This window comes from Magnolia sinica, chromosome 2, assembly GCF_029962835.1.
Source record: "Magnolia sinica isolate HGM2019 chromosome 2, MsV1, whole genome shotgun sequence".
Classification (NCBI taxonomy): domain Eukaryota; kingdom Viridiplantae; phylum Streptophyta; class Magnoliopsida; order Magnoliales; family Magnoliaceae; genus Magnolia; species Magnolia sinica.
The window spans coordinates 1238938-1251525 of NC_080574.1; the positions used below are offsets into that span (position 1 = coordinate 1238938).

The 12588-nt window shown below is 36.8% G+C and overlaps 1 long non-coding RNA gene across 6 annotated transcripts; it reads right to left on the reverse strand.

The window, feature by feature from the left end:
• Positions 1-1362: 1362 nt before the first annotated feature.
• LOC131231315 (uncharacterized) lies at positions 1363-10954 on the reverse strand. Of its 6 annotated transcripts, XR_009164293.1 has the most exons (7): positions 9235-10776; positions 6595-6696; positions 5200-5437; positions 3312-4019; positions 2226-2292; positions 1679-1725; positions 1363-1602 (listed from the first exon to the last, which is right to left on the reverse strand). It is a non-coding gene; the product is annotated as an uncharacterized LOC131231315 (long non-coding RNA). The 6 variants fall into 6 exon arrangements; XR_009164290.1 differs by having other exon boundaries at positions 1679-2292; positions 9235-10778; XR_009164289.1 differs by lacking the exon at positions 1363-1602 and adding an exon at positions 10802-10954 and having other exon boundaries at positions 1619-2292; positions 9235-10640.
• Positions 10955-12588: the final 1634 nt, after the last annotated feature.

The following is a 12588-nucleotide window of genomic DNA, read 5'->3' on the forward strand; positions in this document are numbered from 1 at the left end:
ACTATTATAGTACACGTTTCCATATGTTTTAATCACCGAAACTCCCCACATGAACATAACCCATCTTTGAAAATGAGAATTACCTGTCTTGATTCCTTCCTGGGCTCCACCTTGATGTTTATATGCTATCCAAACCGTTTATAAGGTCATCCCGGATGAAGTGAAAACAACAAAAATATATCCTCATACAAAAATTTTTATGGCCATGGTAATGCTTCAACGGTGCTCACTGAATGCCCACTACTCCCTCTTGTGTGGCCCACTTGAGTATTGGATACACCTCATTTTTTGTCTCAAGTCCTAAAATGAGCTCACAAAACGTAAGGACGGGTGGAATTCCCAACAACATCTTGGTGGGCCCCACCCAGCATCTTGCGCAGAACTTCATAAAGGAAGCGGATTGGCTGGTACGTCTTGTGTGAAAACGAGAGCTGACGCTCCTCCAACGCCGAGTTGTACCAACCTCTCAAAGGAGATCAAAGTTACATGGGCTCAATGATGTATTTATCATATCCGCACCGTTCATCCATTTTTCGAGATCATTTTAGAATATGAGCCAAAAAATGAATATATACAAAGCTCAATTGGACCACACCGCAAATAGCAGTGAGAATAATTCTTTTCACTGTCAAAACATTCATAGGGCCCACCGTAACGTTTATTTTCCATCCAATCTGTTCATAAGGTCACAAAGACCTGGATGAAGATGAAAAACAAATATCATATTGATTGAAAATTTTTGTGACCTCCAAAAGGATTTCAATGGTAGACTTTCAATCCCCCGTTGCATTTTGCAGTGTGGTCCAGTTAATATTTAGATCTGTCTTATTTTTCAGCTTAAGCCTTAAGACGAGATCGCCAAGGTGATGGACAGTTTGGATATAACACATACCTCATGATAGAACCCACAAAACTGGCTGACGTCGATATACCAGCTATATTGCTTCGTGCGTGTTGTACACAAGCCAATCCCCTTCCATTCTTGAAAGGCTTCGTTCAAAAATCCAGATCAACTTTGGGATGTTAGGTGGGGCCCACCGTGATGTTTGTGAGAAATCTACACTATTTATTTTTTTTAGGGATCATTTTAATACATGAGACGAAACATGAGGTGGATCCAAAAGTCAAGTGGGCCACAAGAGAAGTGAGAAAGAAAAAAATAATTTAAAAAAAAAAAGGTAGTGGTAGAGCCATTCCAAATTTGGAATGGTTTAAACCCGTTCCTAAACCAAAAATGTAACCGTCCCAAAATTACAATTTTGGTGTAGTGAAAGTCAAATCAAGAAATAAATTTTAGACGGTTTAGATTAATCCACCAAAATGATTAATGTAGTTGAATTCTAAGTCTTGAATGAGCCTGAGTTTTGGTACATAAGAAGAAAATGTGGTGGACAATGTAATGGACAGATTGGATATCATGCACACAACAAGATGAGCTTCAAACCCATTGTCAACAAACGATACTTCATGGAAAATGACTGAGAATCACAACTCCCTCCACAACTCCTAATAATACCAAGATAGTCTTTGTATAATTTATTAAGAAATGCCGCAGCTGCCGCAAACTGGAGCGGGCTTCAGGCCTCAAGAGGATCAATCCACCTATACAATTAAGGAAAAAAAAAAACCATTAGTCTATATTCAATGAAGTTCTGCAACTGTGTTTCTTGAAGCTTACCATCAATGAATCAGGAAGGTAGCCACTACAATGCTAAAAATGAAGTTCTGCAAGAGAATGTGGCCCATATTTAAAACATGGAAACAAAAATGAGTCTACGAAAAATTGATTTTGCACACCACCAATGCTGATTTGCATAAACCCCATTTATACTACCTCAAATCCCAAAATGAAAATGGTTGTATGCAAAACCAATCAGGGTAGTCATAGAAATCAATGCCAGCAAGACCTGGATTTATGACGGCAGCTGCCAGTTCAATATCTAAATTGAAGTTTTAACATCTAAGAAAAGTCAGCATGAATCCAAACTATACCAGTGATGTTATGAATTTAAATCTACTAAAAATTCAGTCAATTTGTTTGTGAAAGAAACAAATGTAGACTTCATTCATAATGTATTAAATCAATGACTCAACTCATACAAAATGTGAATACAAAACAAGGACAACACTAATTTCTTTGTCTAATCTCTTGAAAAGCATACTAGAATCGTACAAGAGACCGTTTCAATCAACAAACACATGCCATTTGCAAATGACAAACCAACCTGAGGTGGATTGTCGAACCGAATTTGGGCGTCGATGGTAACCCATTGCGAACACAACATCTTCAACCTTGAAAATAGCATCCCAAATAAGAAAAAAAAAAAAGATCTAGTTATTATAAGCAATATAGAAATGGAAACAGAAATATCAGCATTCAAATAAAAACAAAATTATAGGAGGTAGAAATGTCAAACATTTCCACAGATCATGTTTGGCAGGCATTTGAAGTGCTCATGCATCAGAAGTGAACAACAACAGGGATAGTGTCCTGACTCCTGATGCACCAATATGCACAAATAAGGGCCATGCTTCTGTTGTCCAGAGCATTAATTGTAGGCCCTACTGTTGTATAGTAGCCTAGAAATAGACAATTACAAGGAAAAAAAAAATACAACAAGAATTGTAGGGAAAAGGCAGGAATCATTCATGTTCGGACTTGTGAGAAGATTAAAAACCATTTTTGCCCCTGCTCATTTGAATCATGTTAAGCAATTCCTTCAGGTTAGGAACTTTATTTACTGTAGTGATCAACTATTATATGGATAAGATATACTACGGTCATGTTGCGACTTTAAAAAATGTTCTCTTCTCATTTTTTAGGTAACAGCAGTTATATATTAGAGATTATAGTTTATATGAATTATGGATTATCAAGATTATTTTTAGTCCTCGCCCAAATCTCTGATACATAATAACTGCTAGCTAAAATGAGAGGAACTCATTTTTAAGTGGGCATTCAAGCAGGACCAAAACTGTATCTTAATATCTAATTAAGCAGACATGCAAAAAATGCATCACTATTATGGTCGTTCAATCAGAGTAATATTGGACCATGGCCAGTGATGACGATTCCAACTGACTGAACAGTCACAACAACAGGCTAGAAATTTAAGTAAACCACAACACGAGGTCTCAATGTTTGGTAGTACCAATCCTTTTGAAAGTAATTTTTTTTAAAACTATTGTTGAATTATGTCAAGGATGTCATCAAATAATCTCGTCTTGGGAAAAACAGGAGTGAAAATAATGAAATCTACATAGAACTTTAGAACACAAGATCCAGAGGCCAAATGAGTTGCATTTCTCACCTTGATCTCGGCATTTTTGGTTATCTTGCTTGGAAGTTTTCTTTGATCAGGATTTTCCTGTCCACCTGGGGCCAGAAACTATTGCACTGAGGACATTAGTAGTAGAAGAAAAAGGATGAGCATAATGCTAAGAAATCAATCCAGCTCTTGGCCCCCATCACAGATGGTACATGAACTGATTCTAGGCATTTAATCTTGCCTGTTGAAATAAAATTTGTGATTTTAAGCCATCCATTTGATGGACCTCAATCATATGGGTAGGATCATCTGATCAGAAGGCAATTTGCAGCACACACCCAGGCCACCATGAACAGGTATGTGAGATCTGTACCACTCATTGGGTGGGTGCCACCATGAACATGCCCAGGCCCAGAAGTCAGTCTGATCCAGTAATCAGATGGCCAATACATGTAGGAGAAGATGGATATATATACTCCTAGCCATATCCCAAAGAGAATAGGATTGGACTTCAGGAACCCTCCCACAAGTAGTAGCATTGCAAAGGAAGAGTCAACAGCAGTGGTCTACACTCAACAAAGTAAAACTCACAGCAATTGGATAGTCAAAGAGTTGTCTCATCATCCACATTGTGGCCCACCATATCAACGTGATCAAGACAGTTTCACCACCATGTTATTGGAGAAAAGTGCAGGAAGCCATCTGAATACTACTCTTCGCAATCTCCTGACTGTTGATCTGGTGGTGCTTCTGCATATGCATTATGGCAAAAAAATCAGGCCAGATCTGTCGTTCATCTGATCCAATCCGTATTTCTTGTACATGTGCTAGTGTGGCATATGTTTGATGCAGGGCCATTGATCTGGTGCCAATTGCGCATATGCACAGCCCAAAAATCAGGCTGGACATGTCCTTGGCTGAGTTCATGTATAAGATGGTTAAGGAAAAAAAATGTCCAACAGTCCACACCCTTAACATGTATGTTCCCCCAGCTGATGACAGGACTGTTTTGATTTTTGCTCACAACACATGGTGGTGCCCACCAAATGAACGGTGCATATACAGAGTTGATTCCTGATAACCACCCCTGTGAGCAGCTGTAGCAGTTTTTTCTATCCCAACGCCCCCAGTTACAAGAACTACTCTTTGAAAAAGGGGAAAGGTTCTCCTTTGATGTTACGATTTGTGTTGTTTAGATAGCAAAGAAAAGGGTGGATTCCACCAAATAATCATTAAATTTTTCCATATTTTGGATTCTTGACGCAAGAAACTAGGTAAATATTGTGAGAGGAACATGAGATTTCCGCTTGCTATCCAAACGAGAACTCAAAATTGGATTCCGTGTTTCAATAATTCTCATGGAAATCATCATCGCATAGTTTATTATTCCAATAAAACTATCATATCAAGAAAGGAATGACTAAAATCAATTTAACACACATTTAAATCTTACCATAATATTTGTTAAAATTACAAGACAATTAAACAAGAGATCATTAGTTTTTTCTTTGAACAGGCAGCAACTGCAATATTTGGTAGAATTTCATCTCTCTTGTCATGATTCCCAAGGAAAAGCTACAGCATTAGTTTCCAGATCAGGGCACTTTTCAGACCCAGAGATAAGAACAGTTCCCATTCTTGACAGTGTACCCCGCCCATTGTGAGGGCTGTCCAGATTGGACAGTAGGCCCTGCCTTGTGTACTGCACATCCATGACCCCACTGTAATGTGTGTGTGGCCCGTTCAGCAAATTGTTCAGCCCCGTGAATATGTGGAATTTATGACATGCTTGTGAACACAACACACAATCATGTGATGGAATTGGGGCTCCATTTTCGGGGCATGACTGTTAAAAACAGGGGCTGACTTCTCCTAATTCTAGTTCATAGTAATTACAATAAGAAAGAGGAAATGAAAAATTGGCATTTACCTTATCATCTTTGAAGTGCAAATCAAGCCAATTACCTTTTGAAGCTTTAGACTGTGACAATGACTCGGTTGGGATTAACAACCACCTTGCATTGCTCAGGCACAATCTCCTTGTTCAACTTCAGTATGGCACAACAGTAATTCTTCCCTTGAACATCATGGAATTTAATATCAACAGACATTGGCCTGAAAACAGTTTCCACCTTCTCTTGCTCCACACCCTCCATGGAAACATAAATCTTAAAGGAAAACAAATAACGAAAAACAAAAATCAACTTTTACATTTAATTTCTATCAACCACAAACACTAAAGACATCAGAATATGTTTCCAACTGTCTTTAAAAATTGAAGTACAGAATTTATGAAAATAAGATTTAAGAAGAAGAAAAAAAAGAGCCCATGTTTGTATGTACAATTAAGCTATGTTGTTCCCTATTGATCGTAATGAAGAAGTAAGCCTCAAACTGGAACCATATTCCTTTCCAATCTGACTTGAAAGTGGCATAGTTGAAACTGGAAGCCAAGTCCTTGAATATGATTGCCATGTACTTTTGCTTATTTCCACTTTAGTATACTTTTAATTGCAACCAAATTCGATAGCATCCATACACACAATCCAAACAAGAAAGTTCTTGTACACAATCAGTTTTAAAAAAAAAATTTAAAATTAAAATCAAGAGTCCAGAACACAGATGTCTAGAAAGCCGAGTAAAAGCATAATCTAGGCTGTGTATGGATGCACAATTGAATTGAACGAAATAGCTGGTTGAATAGAGAGGCAATGACCCAAATGAAGACTTACTTGGCAATCATAATGAGAAACTAGCCCTTGAATTGCAGTTAAGATTTCCCCAACTCCTACTCGAAACAAACGTGGCTGCAGTTTGGAGCCTAGAGCCTCAATAAGAATTTTAAGAGAGAAGGTGAATAGGTACTACAATTTGGTCATTTTTATCTCTCTACCGAACAACTTATTGAAACTCGAATCCAGCAGAACCAAACATAGACTTAAAATATTAACATACGAAACTAACAGCTGATATTCAACCTCCACAATCACTATATGACCATAAAGAAACTCATTGAGAAATAGCACCTTATTATGTTTTTCCTCTTTCAATTTGATTGGAGTCAATGAAAGTCATTAAAAAACAGTGCCCTTTTATGTTTGCCCAGTTCAAGAGGGAACACTTTGGAATTGGGATAGAGAAAATGTCTACTTTTTTCACATTTCAAATCCTTTCAGATAAAAAATCAGAGACAATTGAGACTGGCACCCCCAAAGAGGACTTAACGATGCAAAAGGTAAGCAGAAACAAGATTATCTTGACTGTTATAATTTGTTAGAACTATCAATACAGATGAGTTTAATGCATTTATATAGATAAATCTTACGGAAGAGAGTCGTGTGACAGTGCCACATAATCTATTTTGTGCTTGTCGATGAATTCCTGTGTGATAACCCGTGGTGCATCAGGAATAACCTCATCAACCCACCTAGAAGAAAAGACGTGGGTATGTTAGCGTAGAACAGCCATTGATTTCCATTTTATGCCAATTATGAAATAAAAATAAATTTTCCATTAAAAATGAAAAATCATCAAAATTAGGTTTCTCACAATAAATGTTTTCAAAGCACAAAAAGATGCATTTATGATGATCTTTATAAATCGGGAGGGAACCTGATGGGGACATCACACGCACACGCGCGCGCGCGCCGCCCCTTACACACGTACGCCTGAAGGAGGACCCCACCGTCGATATGAATCACTAACGACGTCCAAGGAGGGCCTCCTAGTTAGGAGACGAAGTTTTGATTCAAAACAATGGGCCCGACATTCTTATTTATGTTATTTAGAACATCATGAAAGCTTTAGATTTCTTTGATTAGTTTTTATTTTGGTTTACTTCATGGCCAAGTAATAGGTTGCGCACATGGAGCGAATTTTAGGGTATAGGGTTTTCCTATAAATAGGCATCCCTTGTAGCTCTTTTGATTCATTGAAGATTAATAAAAATTCTGCGTTTTCCTACTCTCTAAGTTGTGAAACCTAATTGGGTGCGAAGCCCTCCCTTCATCGAAGGGTTAACTACCGTGGTGCGAAGCCACATCTATCCCGATCCACCGGTCTTCTATCATCCATATTTCCCACCTTCTTCTATCCATATTTCTATTCTCCTACAATCATCTATGCTTCAAATCCATCTTCTATTGCAGCTGTTTTTTTTTCTCTACAGTAGATTTCCAAAATCTGGCCCTATAGGATGACTGAAACTTCGGCGGAGCACCACGCACAAACCGTGCATCAGATCGAGCTGAGATTTGGGAGTTTTGGAGTCCATCCCTAGCCAACCAAGGCCAAGGTAGCCTTTTTCTGAATAGTGGGCCCCACACACGTGCAGCCGGGATCACACGCACGTGTGTCTGGGCCATTTTTGTTGTCCAAGCATGCGGTACTTCTCTGATTCGTCTCTCTTCTCTTTGAATCCGCTTTCACCCAAAATCCCTAAACCTAACCCTAAATTACTCAAATCTCCAATTTTATGCCCATTTTCTTACCCTACGGTTCTCTGAATTGAAATTGGTGAATCCTTTGTATTAGGGACTGATTGTTGTGCATGTGTAGATGATTTTTACTTCCCTTTGAGTATCAATTGGTCCATAATTTTACTGATCCAGCCCTAGCTTGTGTAGGCCTGGACCCGCACAGATTCCCCTTGCTTGAATGTTTGAACTTTTGTGTGGGATGTGGAATTTTATGTGATTGTTTCTGAATTAGTATAATCTAAAGCCTGAGATCTTCAATATCATATTTAATTTTCATGTCCTGCATCAGAACCAAGATGGAAGGACTTCCTAATACAAAGAAGGGGCAACTAACAGTTAACACCTTCCATGGCAAGAACATAAAACCTCATCTAAAAACCACAAAAATATAGGTTTTAACCACAAAGGTAAGAAGAACAGAAGACTGCATGCATTTGGTCATTTGAAGAAGATATATTACACAAATGTCCATCTGAAAGTTCCATGGTGCACATACCATGCTGGACCCTGGCACAAAATGCTTGCAAAAGTGGATTATATGGTTAGGTAAACTACAACCAGTTGTAGGTCATCAGTACCCTTTTTAACGCCCAACCAAATAAAGGAAATCAATCATCGTGAAAAAAAATAATAATAATAATAATAAATAAATAAATAAATGGAATGATTGCATTGGATTAAGCAATTGGAATTAAAAACCCAAAAATCCAAAACAAACCTAATCCACTTTTACAAAGATGAGACCGAATTTCCAGATTCTCACCTCATAAGAAGAAAGAAAGATAGAAAAAACTTGAATTTCTCAAGAAAGCATCTCCAAACCCTAATTTCTATATATATATATATATACAAGAGAAAATCGAACAATAGTAAAACATGTCACTGAATCACTCTTTTTACATGTATAATTCCCAAGTACCAATATTCTTTAAAAAAATCTGCAGTGAGTAAAGCTAACAGTAGCAAGGACCCAGTATTTGTGTGCATGGAAAGGATGGAGAGATAATACAAATGCACAATGATGCGGTGATTTTACCAAGATAAACTCTGTAGAAAGAAGAACACGCTATTTCAACAATTCAGAATAAGATCCAACTTATGCCAAAGCTATTGTAGCAATCCAAGTCATATGTAGAGCAAACAAGTCTAAGGACCCAAAATAATTGTGCACATCAAAGATGTTGGCATTGCCCAGGGACCATACTTTGAGATCAATCTAGCCAACCTCGATTCTATTCTTGAGTTCGTCAATTGAAGCATAAGATAAATAATTCATTCCAATAAATTGCTAGTCATTCCACATCAGCAAAGGCCCAATAAATTTCCCCTAATATACATGTAGCATGAACAAAAGCAATACGAAGAATGCATGGATAGTCTCAAGTCATATTCAAGATTTCCATACAAGATTTTGCAAAATGTGATATTTCCAAAACAGAAAAGGTAAGATTTTAGAACCATATTGCATATGAATTTCAAAAACTGACATTTTCAAGGTTGCATCCAAGTCTAGCTCCTCTTTGTAATTGAAAGCTTCATCAAAGCCTAGCTCGTTCTTCAAAAGATCAACTTGAAACATATCATTGAAATTTTATCTGTGTCATAAAGGGAATATGCCTCAATGCTAATAAGGTTGTAATTCCAACAAAAGATGTGCCTTCTGTTTCGTGCCAGCACTTCCAACAACATAACAACCAACTCAGCTGAATTTTTTTTCATGGTTTAGAGCAAAATGGGACTATCCCCTCTTTATTGTTATCATGAATTCTGATCAGGGGAAAAAAAGCAGGGAAATGCTAGCCATCTTCAGATGGGTTCCATTTATCATGTTGTCCCAAAACCATGTGTACAAAGTACAAAGTACTTTAAATTCTTAAAAAGCTTTGCTTCATGAATGCGGATGATTCAAGAACTGGATAAGTTGCAACATGATAGTTAAGAATAGAAAGCTTTCTAAACTTATGTGATCATTTTTCGATTGGAAATCCAAGACGGACCAGCGGGAGGTACATTGACTCTTGAAAGATCAACTAGGTGAAGTGAAAGTTGTGTATTCTTGCCAGTTATGTATTCAGGATTCTAAAGTAGAAGTGAGATACTATCAGTTCTACAAGGTGTTAAAGCTTTTCTGATGCATTTCAGAGAACAGTAAAAGGTGTAGGGAGTTTTGTTATGTAATGAAGAATTACAAGGTCCCAAGTCCTAACATGTGTAGAGTCATCGGATATCCATTAAAGGCCCATGTTTTGGTGAAACAGGCTGCTGATCTGATGAACTTCACCATTAATCTGCCATGCTACGGTGGAAGATCTCCTCAACAGTACAATCTTAACCTCTCAATTCATGGTGTGCAAATAGATGGTTAAGAACAAGAAAATGCAGCAATGTCCACATTCAATTATGGAAGAGGCCAAAGTTAAAGATCTTCCAAATTGGGTGACTCTTGCACCCACCAGATTGACTACTTGAACAATGTGCCCCACCAAACATACAATTCATCAGGATTTCCTTAGTCTATGCATAGAGAACTCCATCAAATCACTGGTCTGCATCACCAAACCATGGGACCCACTTTTACAGACTCCAAGCTATAGTATGAGTTCAAGGAACGAAAGAAAATGACATAAATCAGATGAAATAACTCAAACCATCCCTCCTATAATGGTGTTCCAAGAAACTGAGTTCCTTTCAAGCATTTCATCGAACAACTGGTGGGCATCGATCATCATCCCACATTTTACATGCATCAATTGAAGTGTACTTTGGAGTGACGATGGTGGCAGCCGTGACGGTGAGTCCTCGGAAACTCCTCTGGTTGACAACCACATTACAAGGTTGAATTGAAGAAATCCTAACCGTTAATGGCCGAAGCCCATCAAACGATTGCAAGCTCCTGCTTGTTACAGAGCTAGAGAAATGTATGGTCGCCATGGATTCAGCACCTTATCGAGCTTGTCATTACAAGAGCTTTTGTAAGCTCATGCTTCTTCACAAGAAACCCTAAATCTTCATTTGATAAATGACAACAAAAAATGGAAATACGAATCGAAATACCTGATCAGAGAAGGGAGGTGGAGAAGAGGTGAAGGGCTGAGACTGTGGTCGGACCAAATCTGAGTTGCGGCAGGGGCGGATGATCGTCAGAGAGTTTGATTGGGAGGAGGGCTGGGATTTGCAAGAGAGGGAGAGGAAGTGTGAGCGCGGGAGAGTGAGAGAGGGATGGAGAGAGAGAGAGAGAGAGAGAGAGAGAGAGAGAGAGAGGGAGAGAGAACATGGGAGAGCGAGCAAGAGAGAAAGGGAGAGAGATAGATGGTACCGATGCCTTCATTTTAGGGTTGTTTTTGTATTTGAAACGGTTTAAACTTGTACCAAATTTGGTACAGCTAAAATCCGTACCTAAACCAAAAAAAGGCCATTCCAAATTTAAAATTTTGGTGTAGTACTTGTTAAAATTTTAATTAGACCCTCTAAAGCACCATGGAGTTACTCAGCTTTTTATGTTAATAGACATTCTGAAATTGAAAGACTACTTAGATTAGTTATAAATTATAAGCCACTAAACAAATATTTACAATGGATTAAATATCCTATACCAAATAAAAAAGACTTAATAAATAGACTAGTTAATGCTTCTATATTTTCAAATTTTGACATGAAATCAGGATTTTGGCAAATACAAATAGCTAAAGAAGATAGATACAAGACTGCATTTAATGTTCCATTTGGATAATTTAAATGGAATGTTATACCTTTCGGATTAAAAAATGCACCTTCAAAATTCAAGAATATCATGAATGAGATATTTAATCCCTATACTCACTATACAATAGTATATATAGATGATGTCTTCGTATTCTCAGAAAATATAGACCAACACTGGAAATATCTTAAAATATTCCTCCAAATAATAAAAAAATAATAGACTAGTTGTTTCTGCAACAAAAATAAAATTATTTCAGACAAAAATCAGATTTTTAGGACACAATATATATATATATATATATATATATATATATATATATAATAAAACTATAATTCCTATAGAAATGAGCTTAGAATTTTCTAATAGATTTCCAAACGAGATAAAAGACAATAAACAATTATGAAGATTTTTAGATAGTTTAAACTACACAGGAGATTTTTACCAGAATTTACATAAAATATGTAAACCTTTATATGATAGATTAAAAAAGAATTTTTCTCCCTATGCACAAGAAAATACTAATATAGTAAAACAAACTAAATTAGGAATTAAAAAATTACCTTTACTAAATTTAGCACACTCTACACTATAAAATAGTTGAGACAGACACCTCTGATATTGGCTACGGAGGCATACTCAAACAAAAATCACCAGAAAATAATCAAGAACAAATAGTTAGATAAACTTTAGGAGTATGGAATCAAGCTCAAAAGAATTATAGTAAGATTAAAAAAAAAAAAAAAAAATGCTTTCTATAGTTTTATGCATTACCAAATTTCAAAGTGATATTTTCAATTAAGAATTCTTATTACGAATAGATTGCAAAAGTGCCAAATATATTTTAGAAAAGGATGTTAAAAATTTAGTTCGTAAACAACTTTTTGCCAGATGGCAAACTATTTTATCAAGTTTTGATTTTAAAATAGAATTTATAAAAGGAGAATCTAATTCTCTTTCCGATTTTCTTTCCAGAGAATTTCTTCAAAAAAAGAATGGCTGAAAGGCCAAAACCAACTTCAAAACAAGATTATGCCATTTCGCCTAGTCTAGTTACCCTAAACCAGCTAGTCTAAATAGAATTCTTTTAGGATCCACATCTGGATTAACGCCTAAATTCAGGCTTTTTCTTCCTCCATAT